We start from the raw sequence: 15,264 nt of genomic DNA, 5'->3' as shown, positions 1-15,264 counted from the left end.
CAGCCCGGGGAGGGCGCTGCCTCTGTGCCCGGGGCGGTGGGGGGGGGGGGAGTCTGTCCTGCAGGTCGCAGCCCGGGGGGGGCGCTGCCTCTGTGCCCGGGGCGGGGGGGGGGGGGGGGAGTCTGTCCTGCAGGTCGCAGCCCGGGGAGGGCGCTGCCTCTGTGCCCGGGGCGGGGGGGGGGAGTCTGTCCTGCAGGTCGCAGCCCGGGGAGGGCGCTGCCTCTGTGCCCGGGGCGGTGGGGGGGGGGGGGAGTCTGTCCTGCAGGTCGCAGCCCGGGGAGGGCGCTGCCTCTGTGCCCGGGGCGGTGGGGGGGGGGGGGGGGTCTGTCCTGCAGGTCGCAGCCCGGGGAGGGCGCTGCCTCTGTGCCCGGGGCGGGGGGGGGGGGAGTCTGTCCTGCAGGTCGCAGCCCGGGGAGGGCGCTGCCTCTGTGCCCAGGGGGCGGGGGGGGGGGGAGGGGGGCTGTCCTGCAGATCGCGGGCCGGGTGGGAGCTGCCTCTGTGCGGGGTGGGGGGGGCGCTGTCCTGCAGGTCGCAGCCGGGGGTGGGCGCTGCCTCTGTGCCCCGGGGGTGGGCGCTGCCTCTGTGCCCGGGGGGTGGGGGGGTGGGGGGGGTGCTGTCCTGCAGATCGCGGGCGGGGTAGGCGCTGCCTCTGTGCCCCGGGCGGGGGGCAGGGGGTGCTGTCCCGGCCGGAGCGCCCTCCTGCAGGTTTACTTTCGGCCGCCGCGGGCGTGGGTGGTTGGCTCCCAATTCTGCAGTTTTGCCAGCTGGGACAGAGGTCGCAGCTCCAGGGAGCAAGGAAGGCTCCTTCGGAAAGAGGCAGAGAGCTGCAGCTGCAGAAAAGGAAGTTGTGGGGGGGGGGGGTGCGGGGGAAGTGGCAACGGGGCTCTAGCCTGGGCCTTGCTCAAGCATTAACTACAAGCTTCCATTTTTGCGGGGTGACAATGCTGTATCATCTCGGGGTCCCCCAGCACCAGTCGCGAGGACGGATCGCCGAAATAAAGAAGTTTCACATCCGTGATGCCATTTGCATTTAAACCCCCCCTTCCTGGGGGTCCCTGGGTGGCGCAGAGGTTTGGCGCCTGCCTTTGGCCCAGGGCGCCATCCTGGAGACCCGGGATCCAGTCCCACGTCGGGCTGCCTCTCTCTCTCTCTCTCTCTCTCTGTGACTATCATAAACAAACAAACAAACAAACAAACAAGAAAAACCCTGCCTGACATTGGAGAGCTAGGAACCCTGGTAGGGACAGGCTACAGCGTTTATTCACAGGTTGGCGCTGAGGGCCTGACCTGCTGGCCGTGCTGGTCGCTGTGCTGAGTACCAGGTGTACACCTGCCAGGAACTGCGGCGTTGAGAAGCGCAAAGGCTAGGCAGGGAGACAACATGAGTAAACAGGTGATCACCCTGATCACCCTGCAGCAGGGTGAGGGCTCTAATGTAGGTTATCTGTAAGGTGTAAAGGGAGTGATGGGACTTGGCTGGAAAGCTGCCCAAAGCACATGACAGCTGAACAAGAACTTTAAAGGTGAGAAAGGAGCTCAGCTCGGTGGTGGTGGTGGTGGGTGAGGCGTTCTTGCCCTGTAATCCTGGGATGCAGAGCCTTAAAGAGCATCCTTGAGCAGGTTGGATTAGTTGAGAGTGCTTCTGATCTGAGTCTTCTTTTGTCATCTTGGCCCAGAGAGTCTTGAGGGACTTGGCCTGTTCCCATGGCAGCTGGTTAGTGGCAGAGAGAGGACGAGAGCTACGCTTTTCCTCGTCTTAATGCTCTTTCTCAAAACTGGGTTAGTATTCATGAACTGGAGTATTAATGCTAAGTGTCCGTGGGTTACTTAATAGTTCCCTGCTCTTGAGAAGGCTGTCATGCCACCACCCTATGGCCCTGGCGCATCTCTCTTCTCGTTGTGTCCTTTAATATAGGCCAGGAGGGTTAGTTCAGTTTTTCATGAATTCCTAAAGTGAACCAGAGCGACACGGAGTCTTTAATCAAGGACAGGCAACTCGTGAGTGGCAGAGTCAAGATGAGAACTTACCAGTTGGGGCCCAGGATTCTTCCCATATCCAGTAGTTGCCAAATCCTGATTCACATTGAAGTTCTCATGATACCCTGTGAACTGCAAACAATACACATACTGTAGTGAGTTTTGCATAAACCACAATTAATTCATTTTTAAATGACCACCCCTCCCCCACACTTTGTTCTGAGACTAGCTTGCCTCTTCATTTTGAGAATCAGTAACTGTTGTTAAATCATTACAGTGCTAGTGGTGATTTACCCTCCATGGTTGCCTGCTCACCAAAACACATCTATAGTTGGGGGGGACTCGTAGTGGCAATACTGTCGTCTCCTCTGCCTCTGGCAGGTCTTTGCACTGTGTACATGGTCCTGATTGGCAGTCACTTTAATGTCTTGTTGTTCTTCATTTTTACCTGCTCTCAGTAAACCTGCTCATTTCTTTGAGGTGACCACTCCCTCCCATGCCCAGTCCTCCAAAAGGAATTTTGCATATGTCTCATAGGCCTTATAATTTTCCAGTGAAATTTCAAACATTCAGAAAAGTTGAAAGAATTATGCATTCAATACTTATATATTCACTACATTTTGCTATGTATTTTTTATTACATGTTATTCTATGTCCATCACTTCGTATATCCATTAACCTCCCCTTTTCTCACAGCTACTTTTCAGTTCAGTGTTTGATTATGTGTTTAAGATAATAGGGCAGTGAAATACACAAATATGACGTGTACCATCCCATGATATTTTGACACCTGTGAATCCTATTCCCTTATCAAGATATATAGACAATTAGTGTCGCCCTGGAAAGTTCCCTCATGCTGTTTCCACCACTGTTTTGCTATCTTTTTAACCATTGACCTACGTACTTTTTTGTGTTAACACTTCTTTCATACAGCAAAAATGTTTTAAGACTTAAAAAAAGTTTTAAAGGGATGCCTGGGTGGCTCAGTGGTTAAAGCGCCTGCCTTTGGCTCGGGGCATGATCCTGGGGTCCCGGGATCGAGTCCCACATCGGGCTCCCTGCGTGGAGGCTGCTTCTCCCTCTGCCTGGGTCTCTGCCTCTCTCTCTCTCTCTCTGTGTCTCTCATCAATAAATAAATAAAAATCTTTAAAAAAAAGTTTTAAGATTCCTTCATGATGTTGTTTGTATCAGCAGTTTATTATTTTTATTGCTGCGTAACAGTCCATTGAATGAATACAGCACCATGTGTGTATCTCGTTGCCGGACATGTGGGCTATTTGCGTGATTTGGCTGTTCTGAATAAAGCTGCAATGATAAGTCTTACACAAGTATTTTCGTGCACAAATGCTTTCATTTCTCTTAGGAAATACCTAGCAGTAGAATTGCTGGGTACAAGTGAATATTTTATGAGAAACTGCTAAACCTTTTTCCTAAGTTTTGTTTGTTTGTTTGTTTTTACCATTTTACACTTCCATCAACATTATATGAGAGTTCCATTGCTCCACATTCTGTCAACCTTGCTGTTGTCATTTAATTTTAGCCATTCTTGTGGGTATGAAGTGATGGTCTCACTGATAATTTGCATTGATCTGATGACCAGTGGGAACTGAGCATCTTTTCACATGCTTATTGACATTGGTATATGTTCTTTGACATATCTGTTCAAGTCTTTTGTGCTTTAAAATATTAGATTGTCTTTTTATTATTGATTTGTATGGCTCATATTTTAAATCATATGTGGGCTAAGTGCTGTAATAATTCCAAAATATGTAATAGGATAAACATATTAGAAATTTATTTCTCTCTTACATGATGGGCCAAAGTTTGGGTGAGTACTCTACTGCCCATAGTTATTGAGGGCTCCAGGCAGACAGAGGCTCCCCCTTTGACAACACTTACCTCTAAAGGTTGTCCTGGGTATCACCATCCAGCCATAGGAGGTTAAGAACGTGGAGGAGGGTGTGTGGGATGTTTAGGGACCAGGCTGGAAGTGATGTGGGTCACCTCTGCTCATCTTCCATTGACTACATTGGCTCCAATGGGCCACACCTAACAGTAAGGGCAGTTGGGAAATGCAGTCTTCTCCTTTCCAGGTAGCTGACCCTACTATGCTGTCCAAACCATATGATCCATAGGAAAATCTGCTTAGCCATTTCTTGTAATGTGGGGATGGGCAAACAGATACAGTCTTCTTTAAAAAGATTGTGTCATTTTGGGCAGCCCAGGTGGCTCAGCGGTTTGGCACTGCCTTCAGTCCAGGGCGTGATCCCGGAGACCCAGAATCGAGTCCCATGTCGGGCTCCCTGCATGGAGCCTGCTTCTCCCTCTGCCTGTGTCTCTGCCTCTTTCTCTCTCTCTCTGTCTCTATGAATAAATAAATAAAATCTTAAAAAAAAAAGATATCATTTTTACTTTCTGTTACTAAAATATTCTTTCTGTTAGAAAATTATGATAATGATGATGATGATGTGTGTGCGGGTGTATTTTGTTTTTTTAAATCTCCCTGTACTTGGCAAATGCCTCCATATAAATGGGCAACTCTGTATCAACATCCTCCCTCTTATTCTCTGGGTTTTTCTTCCCTTTTTCCTCCCTCCCTCCCTCCCTCCCTCCCTCCCTCCCTCCCTCCCTCCCTCCCTTCCTTCCTCCTTCCTTCCTTCCTTCCTTCCTTCCTGTCTCTCTGTCTTTTTTTCTTAGAGCCCAATGCAGGGCCCATACTCACAATCCTGAAATCAAGACCCAAGTTGAGATCGAGAGTCGAATGCTCAACTGACTGAGCCACCAGGTGTGCCTTTATTTTTAATTTTAGTTTTTTAAAGTAGTCACCATGCCCAGAGTGGAGCCCAACACTGGGCTTGAACTCAAGACCTGAGGGTAAATTAAGAGTTGGACACTTAAACTATTGAGCCATCCAGGTGCCCCCTGGTTTTTACATCTATTGCTAGACTGTGAGAACTTTCTGGAACTACTATAGGAGGGCACCCTGTTGTCTCCTTCCTCAAGCACCAGGTGCAGAATGCCAAGCTAGGTGTATCCTTTGGAGCCAGGATGTCAACCAATGTAAAAGCAGTTTTTTGAGAATCTCTCCTGTAGTCAGAGTTTGTTGCTGGCAAGTGAATTGGGAGCTTTGTAAATTTTAATAAGCGATCATTGAATCAAATATGTTCATAGGTATGACTTAGATCTTCTGAAAAATCTTTCTCTTTCTCTCGAAATACACTGAAGGGAAGGAATTAGTTCTCCAGCTATTCCCAGTCACGTTGGATGGAACTTAAATAGGAACATTCTTGCTCATCAGTTAGAATGCTCTTCCTTTTGGATGCTTAGGCTTAGTTATTAGCCTCTGATCCCTTAAAAATTAGAGAATTTGAACACTTCAAGCTTCTTGTTTTTTTTAACAGTTCCTTTATTACCTGGGAGAGAGATTGGGTCTTGGTCCATCCATTCCCGTCACTGAGTCATAAGACAGAACACATGAGGATTTATGTATCTTTTAGGGTGATTTGATAATACCTGCGTTGTTATCATACTGCCAACATTTGGGATGGAGAAGGGGTGACTGGGAGCTCCTTATGAACATATGCCTTTTTTTTTTTTTTCACTTGGGGACTACCTGGGTCATAGTGTGGCAATGAGAGAGACAGAGAAGTGGAATCAAAATTTCTAAACTTTCATTTGTTTTAGCCAATATTTAGACCACTCCGTATTTTTCTCTAGATAAAAAAGATCAGGCTGATTGCAAAATGTAAAAGCAGATCTTTATTTTTGTTTACTTTCTTCTTGTTTTTATTCTTTACTTTCTTCCTGAGTACTGTGATTGCTGTAGTTTCTAATAAAAAGAGCCAAGGAATCTTTCACATTTGTGGATCTACTGTCCTTCATATTTTGAGTCTTTCTTTCTCATTTCCTCTTATTCCCTACTGTTTAAAGATTTTATTTATTTATTTATTCATGAGAGACACAGAGAGAGAGGCAGAGACACAGGCAGAGGGAGAAGCAGGGTCCATGCAGGGAGCCCGATGTGGGACTCGCTCCCAGGTCTCCAGGATCAGGCCCTGAGCTAAAGGCGGTGCTAAACTGCTGAGCCACCTGGGCTGCCCCTATTCCCTACTGTTTTGAAAGATTGAAGGACTAGGCTAATTCTCAGTCCTCCCAGACTTATTTAAGATCATTTCAAGGCAGAGAAAACCTCTTGCAATAGCTATTATTTTGTGTATTTTAAAGGTTTTATTCATGATAGGATTGTTCTAAATATTTACTAACGATTGAATACCATTCCACCGTTCGCAATGTTTTGATCATTTCTTGCCAGAAGCATTGATAGCTCACCAAGAAGGGAGAAGAAAACATTAGAATTGTGCCACTTTTCCTATTAACACATACTAACGTGAAACAGCCTGGCTTGGAAAGCAAACATTTCCCATTTGGGTGAAGGAGGAGGTGTGCTCAGTTTGTGTGTGCTCAGAGATCCCACCATGTGGCCTTTAAGTCTGACATTTATCTTTTTTGTAAAAGGCAACTTTTATTTTTTCTCTGATATTAAAACCACCCACTAGTTCTCTTTCTTGGGATTTTTAATTTTCTTGTGTCATTTGCATGATTGTCATTGCATTTCCTGTCCCCCACTGTGTGAAACACACAGGACAGGCAATTCTTTGTGTGCCTGATAGATCTTATTGTTCCTTGCTCAATGGGCTGTGGTTTGTCTAAGACCATAAAGGTTGCACGTATGGTAGCAGTTAGCACACTGCTGAAGTGGTCTCTCTAGAAGCTTTCAATATACCTTGTTTCGTACCAACAGGATCCATTTGTGTTGTTTATTAAGAACAGAGTTTGGGGCAGCCTGGATGGCTCAGTGGTTTAGCGTTGCCTTCAGCCCAGGATGTGGTCCTGGAGACCGGGGATCGAGTCCCACGTCAGGCTCCCTGCATGGAGCCTGCTTCTCCCTCTGCCTGTGTTTGTGCCCCTCTCTCTCTCTCTCTGTGTGTCTCTCATGAATAAATAAATCTTTTAAAAAAAAAAAAAGAACAGAGTTTGAATATTATAGTAATGCTGCAGGGTGGCAGATGGTGACTGCACTTACCATGGTGAGCACTGAGTAATGTATAGAATTGTAGACTCAATATGTTGTATGTGCGCATTCATCATACTTTAAAAAAAAGGCTTGATTTTTTTTACTTACCCTTTTTGAAAAGATTTCACATTTTCCATGATTACGTTATGAAATATGTGTGATATTTTTTTGAGTGGCCATACCTTAGGTGGAGGGTACTGGATAACGTTCACAATGAGTAAAGTGAAATGAAAATCAGTCTTCCTTCTTGAGCTGAGAATGACCTACTGGTATTGACTTCTACAAGGCACTTGGTGGCTTGACCAGGATGGTCCACTTAGAAGACAAAGCACGTCCTGATGATGAAGTCTCCACGTATAGCCCAGGAAGCATAGTTTTTGGTCATTAAGGCAATCAGAAACATTTCCCAATGTTACCACTTCATGTATTTTAATCTTGTGAATCACCCTGGTGTGATGTGGCCTTAAGGTGGGGCACCTTCTGATGCTGAGGATGTCTTGAGGTTTAAAAAAAAAAAAAAAAAAACAAGCAAAGCCCATCAGACAGCATCTGGAATTTAGGATTAAATGGCCTATGTGGTAGTTAGGGTTTTCCCCATCTTCTAGTGATGATAAGCCCTCTCTGGGCAGGAGCCGGTATTAACCATCTGGTCAGTTGTCTAGTGTGTATTTTGTGTGTGGTGCTGAATTATGCCCTTTGTCTTGATGGAACGAGTTGCCAAAGGAAAGGATTCAGTATGGAGCGAGGTCAGAATGAGCAGAGTTCTTGAGGCAGCTCTTCCTTCCTCTCACTTCACCTCCTCTTATTTCTTTTATTAGACAGTTCTCCTTGATTCTTGATATGAGAAAACCCAGAACCTTTCTTTATATTGTGGAAAGTTTCAAGCCAGAACTGAGGTAGAGAGGGTTGTGCAATGAACCTTCCAAGTGCCTGTATCGCCAGAAGATGAGGACTTTAAGAATAGCATTGTCACATCTAGAACGGGAGCAGTGATGTCTACCTTCCTCAGCTGGCCAGTGTGTTCACTTTCCCTGATTGTCTCTGTGCAGAAATGATTTCATCTACAGACCTGAGACGACTGTCTTTGCAGAGGCCTCCGTGCAAGGGTAGCCAGCCCTTGGCTGGTGTCTGGAAGTTGCATTTCAGGAGGGCTCCTCCCACCTGAGCTGATAAGAGCAGCTGACTGTGCAAGAGCCGTGCAAACAGTGTGGTGTTTACTGAACGTGTGCTTTCCTGCTGGGAGCCAGAGGCCACCTCCACCGTCAGCTCCTTGTGTAAACCCTGCGCGCTGAGTCTCTAATGAGCTTCCCTGCTAGACCATATTTCACACGTGTTACCACAATTCGCTGGGGGATTAATCGTGTCCTGCGTGATCCCCCCTGGGAGAGGACTCTGGAGGCTTGTGCTAGTTTTCTGGACTTCACTCCACATGCCTTTCTCCTTGCTGGGGTTCTGCTTTGTATTAAAATGCTATAATATGAGTATGACTCATGACCCCCTGACTGTGACTAGGTGCTGAGTCTCCTAACTCCTCCTAGGGAATCACCTGGAGGTGGGTGGTCTTGGGGACCCTTGACACATCTGTCTGTCTCCTTTGTAATGCTTTGTTCAAGCCCAAATCTGAAAAGGTTCACACATTGCGATGGTTGGTGTGTCTTTTAAGCTCCTCTTTATCTTCTGGTGGTTATCAACACAGTTTATAGTGGTTTAGTGAAGCAATGAAGGGTCAGGGTTTATACTCAGATAGGATTCAAATTGTGGCTTGACTACTGGGCAGGTACTTCACCTTTCTCCCCCTTGGTTTCTCCATATTAAAAATGGGATAACAGTTCTTATCTTGAAGGACTGTTGAGGACTCATTTATGTAATATACATTTATAAATTAATGTAGGTCGATCACCTAGCGTATAGAATGTGTACAGGACATGCTAGCTCTGTTGTTCTAAGGAATGCGTTAGTGTTGTGGTTAAGGAGTTTGGGTTTTTGAGCTAGTTTGCTTGGGTTCAAATTCTGATTCTGACTTTTTTTGAGTGAATGACCTGGTGCAAGTTGCATAACCTCCCTGTGGCTCTTCTGTGTAACAGGGATTATACTATTACTTACTTCAGACAGTTGGATTAAATGTGATAACCCAAGTAGAGTTTAGAACAGTACCTACTTACCGAGCTGTTATTATTGTTGTTTTGAGATAAGTAAGACCTCTCATACACACTCCATTCCCAAGCTGAATCAAGAGTGAGTGGGATGAGGGAGTGCCAAGTGTTACCTTTAATACTGGTAGAGGCTTGATTGGAGGAAGCAGCTTAGGTGTTTTGGCCAAGAGAGCTTGCTGAGATTGCACCCCTGTGTTGAATTTACTCCCTTGCATCTAGGCAGTGGAGATTACCAGGCCTGCCCCTGGGAGAGCGGGATGTGCGCTGAAGGACGCGTACTGCCTGTGGCCACTGGCTTGCAAGGTGAAGAAGGGTGGGTGCCCTGTGCAGGCTTGGGTTCTTTTCCCAAACTGCCCGGTCTCCCCCTTGGAATGAGCCAGGAGGCCTGGAGCACTCTGGTTTCTCCTCTCTCCCCCAAAGAAATTTGAGGGCCATGACAGTGCTTGGTTTTCTGTACATGAATGTGCACATTGTAGGTACTTGATGAATCTTGTTGAATAAATGTAAAGTGTTAAGCAATAACTTGATAGAAAATGTCAGGTATATTCTGTATTGATCTCTGAGAATGAGAAGCTGTCATTATGACTCTTTGGGATTGAAAGTTAGGGACGGGCTGTATTACCAATCTTTGTCAATTAAAAAATGGAAGAATGATGTTTGATAAGTTCTTGGAGCTCCTGTAAGCAGAGGACACTAGTAGAAGTGGAAACTGTTGATAGAATATTTTATCAGAGAAAGCCAACCTTATTCCTCCCAGGAAAATTTCTTCGTTCGTGTCTTAACTCCAGCCAAAAAATAGAAAGAGCAAAGCCAAAATGGAATTTTACTTTGAGTCTGTCCTTTGAATCATGATGTCAGTTTTTAGCCAAGCCAAAATATTCCTTTGCCAATTTCTGCAGCAGTTTTCATAAACATTTGTCTAAAGGTGTTTGATCAGAATTTGAAGTTATAATTTAAGATATTTCCCATTTATTTTTGGGAATGGAGATACAGGAAGACGGATAGACTTGTTGCTTCCTCCTCCTACTTAGAAATAATCTTTCTTGGCCATTTTGTGTTGGTCCATAGTTTAATTTATTCACATGTTGAATCCACAAGCATTTTTTAAAAGAGATTTTATGTATTTGAGAGAGAGAGAGAGAGAGTACAAGGAGAGGAGCAGAGGGAGAGGGACAAGCAGACTCCGTGCTAAGCATGGAACCTGAAGCAGGGCTTGATCCCATAACCCCAAGATCATGACCTGCCTGAGCCAAAATCAAGAGTCGGATGCTTAACCGACACAGCCATGCAGGCATCCCACAGAAGCATTTTTGTGTGTACTTGTAGATAACGGCATCATGTCAGATGTCAGGGTTATAGATCTATAATGAGTATATCACCTAGAGAGGAAAACAGTGAAGCATATAGGAAATTATAAATATTTTGTTCTGTGGAGTGCAAGAAGATGCCCAGCTCGAGGGATGGCACGGGGCAGGGGCAGGAAGAGCCGTTCAGGTGGAGCATGTATGAATGTTGTGGGTAGTTGTCAGCCAGAAAGATGTAAACGAATGCCGCTTTTCCTGAGAGGGAGAGTGTGTGCTCTTAGAATTTTCCAGCAATAAAAAGCTTTTCTGTCATTAAAAAATTCTAGTTCTAAAATGATCTGAGTTTAAAAATAACAATAACATAATAATCAGCAAGTTGGAGGAAATCTCTTGGCCCATCATATTTGTTATTTATAACAAGCAAACCTGTGCCCCAATATTGAAATCTGTGTAAAATCAGCAAAATTCTCTGATCATACAGCCATCACCCATTGAATGGGAATAATCACATGTGTCTTCCTGGATTATTGGAGGCTTAAGTGAGGTGACTTATGTCAAGGTAGCCAGGAGAAAGCCTTGGATATGGCAGGTGCTTCAGAAATGGTAGTCATGAAGGGAAATTGGAAATCCTGTACAGCTTTGTCAACTGCACTGATCCTCTGTCCTTGGTTAGCTCTGGACCAGAACAGCCACCCTCCATCCTATTACTAGAGAAAGCTCAGAGCTGGCATCCTGGGATGTTGTTTCTTTGGTCTGGTGCTTGCAAGGACCAAGGGCACCGATGGCAGGGCCTGGCTCTGGTTTGGCCCACCTCCGTCCGCCGGGCCCTCTGGCCTCCCTCCTCCAGGACCTGCAGCCTGTCCCGTTTGTGCGGAACATAGAGGCTCCCCTTGCGGGGCAGGCTGTGGTCCGTGGGGGTGGGAGGAGGGGAGGGGACGATGCCAGTGGAATGAATGAATGAGTGTTGAACTGAGTGTGACCGAGGGGCCCGTGTTCTTAATGCTGCGCCCTCCGGATGGCATCACGAGGGGTCCAGGTTGGGATGGCTGAGCTTCTCTGATGTGACCAGGTGCCCTGTGGCTGCTTTTTGTGTCCTCGACCCGCAGACAAGCCCTGACTTCCTTCCGCCTCCTGCCGTGTCTCCCTAGCACCTGTACAAAGCCTGCCACCCTGTGCTCCCCTCAACCTTCTCAGATGGCTGCAGGGGGCCCTGCCACTGGTGGGCTTCGTGTTCCCCCTCCCTCTCTCCTGTCGTCCTCTGCTGACCCTCTGCCCCTCTCAGCTGGTGCAGGGGGTGGCTTCAGCTGACTGTGCTCAGCTAATCAGGCCCCCTCTTCCAAGCCTGGCTGTTTTTGTGGTGGTTTGTAGCCCTGGCTGGCTTTCGCTGCTCTGCACCTGCTAGTTCGAAAGTCTTCTAAAGGGGATGCCTGGGAGGGCTCAGTGGTTGAGCGCCTGCCTTCGGCCCAGGGCCTGATCCTGGAGTCCCGGGATCGAGTCCCACATCGGGCTCCCTGCATGGAGCCTGCTTCTGCCTCTGCCTCTACCTGTCTCTCTCTGTCTCTCATGAATAAATAAAACCTTTAAAAAAACAAACAACAACAAAAACCTCCCCAAACCCAAAAGTCTTCTAAATGCTGGAGCCTGCTGGAAGTTTGCCCTTAAACCAGCACAAAATCAAACTATACTTACAGTGGGGTGGGTCACAGAGCCCAGCACACGGCGCTGACCGTGGAACTGGACACGGGGCGCCCACTGCCTTCTTTCTGAGGCACCACCTCTCCCCCCTTCCTTTTCTCCCCGCCGTGCTGGGGACGCTGCATTCCTCACCTCCGCTTCCTTCCTTCCTCTGCATTCGTTGGCCTGCTCCATGGAACGTGGGCCTCCAGCGTCACTGACCTGCAGCCAAACACAATGGTCACAATCCCTTATTATATTTACCCACTAAATATAGCTGCTTTGGGGTGCCGGGGTGTCTCAGTTGGTTAAGCATCTGCCTTCGGCTCATGTCCTGATCCCGGGGTTCTGGGATCGAGCCCCGCATCAGGTTCCCTGCTCAATGGGGAGTCTACTTCTCCCTCTCTCTCTCTACCCCTACCCCCTGCTTGTGCTCTCTCTCCCTCTCTCTCTCTCTCTCTCGGATAAATAAATAAATAACATCTTAAACAAAATAAAAATAGCTGCTTTTGAGTTGGATTTTAAGACCACACTTTCCCAGCTTTGAGCGAACATCTATTTTCATTGAATCTGAGATGCTGTGTACCGTGAAATGTGCCAGTATTCTATACACTACTTAGGAAGACAAAAAACCTCGCCTGTCCCAACCCGGACTCATTGCTAAGATGCCACAGATAGCAAGACATACCCCAGTTTTAAAGATCTTAAAACTATTAAAAAATTGCGTATGTTTATCATTAATGCACTAACAGTAGTTAACATTAAAGAGCCTGTGCTCAGCAGCAGCCCATTCTCTGAGTTATCATTATTTCTCTGGAGAAAGAAACTGGAGAAGAGGAGTCTTCTTTAGGGACTTTCCTCATAAAAATGATTTGCATCTATCATGTTTCCTTGTTTTTAGAAGTAGTTATTTTAAGCTGATGATGTGGTACGTTAACTCCAAATGAAAATTTCAGTTTTTAAATTTTACCCGAGCAAGTGAAAACTAAGCATAATTTAAGGACTTTTTAGAAAGTAATTAGAAAGGTGATTAGAAGTGGATACTTGTGGTGATACAGTCCCTTCATTAAAAATGTTTTTTATGACGTGAAGGTGTATCACATTGCCTTCATTAAGTCAATACAAAATGTAGATAATTTGAAAAACTTCTGATATTTGATTAGATGTAGGCAAGGAATTTCTGACTTAAAAATTAATTTAGGAAAGAAAAAAGAAATCTAAAGAAAATTTAAATGACCTGTAATTATATCCCCTAAATTCTACGATCATTTCACTGTTATTGAAGTTTTTCTGTGGGTAAAATTCTTAATGGTGGCATAATATTTCATTAATTAACCCTTCCTTTATTTTTACATATTTAAGCTACCCATCAGCTTTTGCTGCAGTAAATAATATAACATTTAACACCGCCGTAGACTGTGAGCTCCACGAGAGCAGGAATGTTGATGTTTGCTGCTGTAATGTAATCCCCAGCACCTAACACAGGGTAGGGACTCCCTAAACACTTTTGGAATGCTGTTGGGTGAATTTACTCTAAATCTTAATGTGCACATTTTTCCTGACTCTAAATCCACCTGGAGAATAGAAAAGGGAAGCTAGAGTGGTGATTTAATTTCTTATTTTGTAGTATTTTTGAAGATGTAGTTGGAATATAGCATCCCTCAAGGTAAGCACATGCATTAAATAACTGCTTTTCATTCCTTTTTGTCTTGGGTTCTGTGAGAGGGGACCCTTAACTTCAGGTTGTCCATTTTTACTTCCCTATGACATAAAGATGAGAAAAGAGGGCATTATGAGGTAAGACCGCTGCTTACACCAAGATATTATCTTCTAGATTTCCCTAAAGCCTTGCACTTTTTTTTCCCCCAGAAATTATGTTTAAAAATTTGCTTTCCATGTTCCATTCCCCCACTCTTCGTTTTATTTAATACAGCTTCATTGCATTAACTTTTTTCTTCTCAGCAAATATATGACATTCTTCTCCTCACCTTCTAATAAATACTCTCTTCTGTTTGGTTCACGTGGGTTTCTCTCATCAAATGTTGCCCTAAACAGCCCTTGAAGTTGGGGATCTTTTTATTCTAGTCTTTGTCCTCCTGTTGGACTCCCGTGTTGCTCACCCTGTTGAAGCTCTTCCTGCCATACTTGTTTTGAAGGCAGATCACATGTACATTAGTGTGTATGAGGAAGGCTGTTAAAAATTAGGACTGTTGATCTGTTAGAGCAAGGAGGAGAGGCCGGATGCTACATTTGTAAGGTAGAAAGCCAGGTTCACCTAATGGAGGACATTCTTGTGTTGGGTGGGAGGGAGGCCCCATGACGGCATAATTCCAGCATTCTCACTCCCAACTTTCCTGGAGTCCGGCCCATGAGGTGAGACCACTTCATTCTTTAGTTCTCCACCCAGCCATTTTCGTCTACCTTGCTGCGCATGTGCCTTCTCTGGGCATGGTTTTTATTCTTGACCATACCACTCTGACCTGGTCGTGCGGAGAGGGCATGTGATATGCTTTTATTGCTTTCCTGAGTGATGTAAATGATCACTCTGACCTGTTTACCTTTCCTTCTCCCAAACTTCTTGGTATCCTGTGTCCTACTTCTCTCCTTTATGCGATGTCTTATCTATCTATCTATCTATCTATCTATCTATCTATCTATCTATCTATCTATCTATTTATTTCCTCTAGTGCTGTGTTAATATGTTCAAAAAGGGCATGGTAAGGTGTGGACAGATTGTTTGCTCAGACTCTTTTATTCTAATTGTGGATCATTCCAAAGCTTTAAGTCAGTTGCACTTAATCCTGGCTTCACTTAGGAATCACCTGGGGAGCTCAAAAAAATCCCAATGCCCAGGCCTCACCCAGACTAATTGTATTGGAAATCTCCAGGGGGATGACCCAGCTAAGTCTATGAATTAAAAAGCTCCTCCGGTGATTCCAGTGACAGCCAACATGGAAACTCAAGGTTTTAGGTTTAAACTAAAAGGGAAGTTCTACAATTTTCTCTTTCCTTATTCTGATTCATTTTCTCCTTTTTTTAAAAATAAATTTATTTTTTATTGGTGTTCAATTTACCAACATAC

The 15,264-nt window shown here is 45.5% G+C and overlaps 1 protein-coding gene and 1 long non-coding RNA gene across 7 annotated transcripts in view; one reads left to right on the top strand and one right to left on the bottom strand.

The window, feature by feature from the left end:
- Positions 1 to 15,264, top strand: part of CAT (catalase) — a 39,985-nt gene that overhangs the window by 423 nt on the left and 24,298 nt on the right.
- The window catches only part of LOC119864211, a 51,099-nt gene that overhangs the window by 34,283 nt on the left and 1,552 nt on the right, over positions 1 to 15,264 (bottom strand). For 2 of the 6 annotated variants that reach the window (XR_005373380.1, XR_005373379.1), the window contains exons 2-3: positions 12,336 to 12,404; positions 2,029 to 2,109 (exon numbers count right to left, since the gene is read on the bottom strand). This is a non-coding gene — a long non-coding RNA (uncharacterized LOC119864211). Of the gene's footprint in view, positions 1 to 1,094; positions 2,110 to 12,335; positions 12,405 to 15,264 lie in introns of those variants that run through there. The other 4 variants (XR_005373383.1, XR_005373382.1, XR_005373381.1 and 1 more) reach the window with 3 other exon arrangements.

This window comes from Canis lupus, chromosome 18, assembly GCF_011100685.1.
Source record: "Canis lupus familiaris isolate Mischka breed German Shepherd chromosome 18, alternate assembly UU_Cfam_GSD_1.0, whole genome shotgun sequence".
Lineage (NCBI taxonomy): Eukaryota > Metazoa > Chordata > Mammalia > Carnivora > Canidae > Canis > Canis lupus.
The sequence above is the reverse complement of the archived record's forward strand: the minus strand, read 5'-3'. Positions and strand labels throughout refer to the sequence as shown.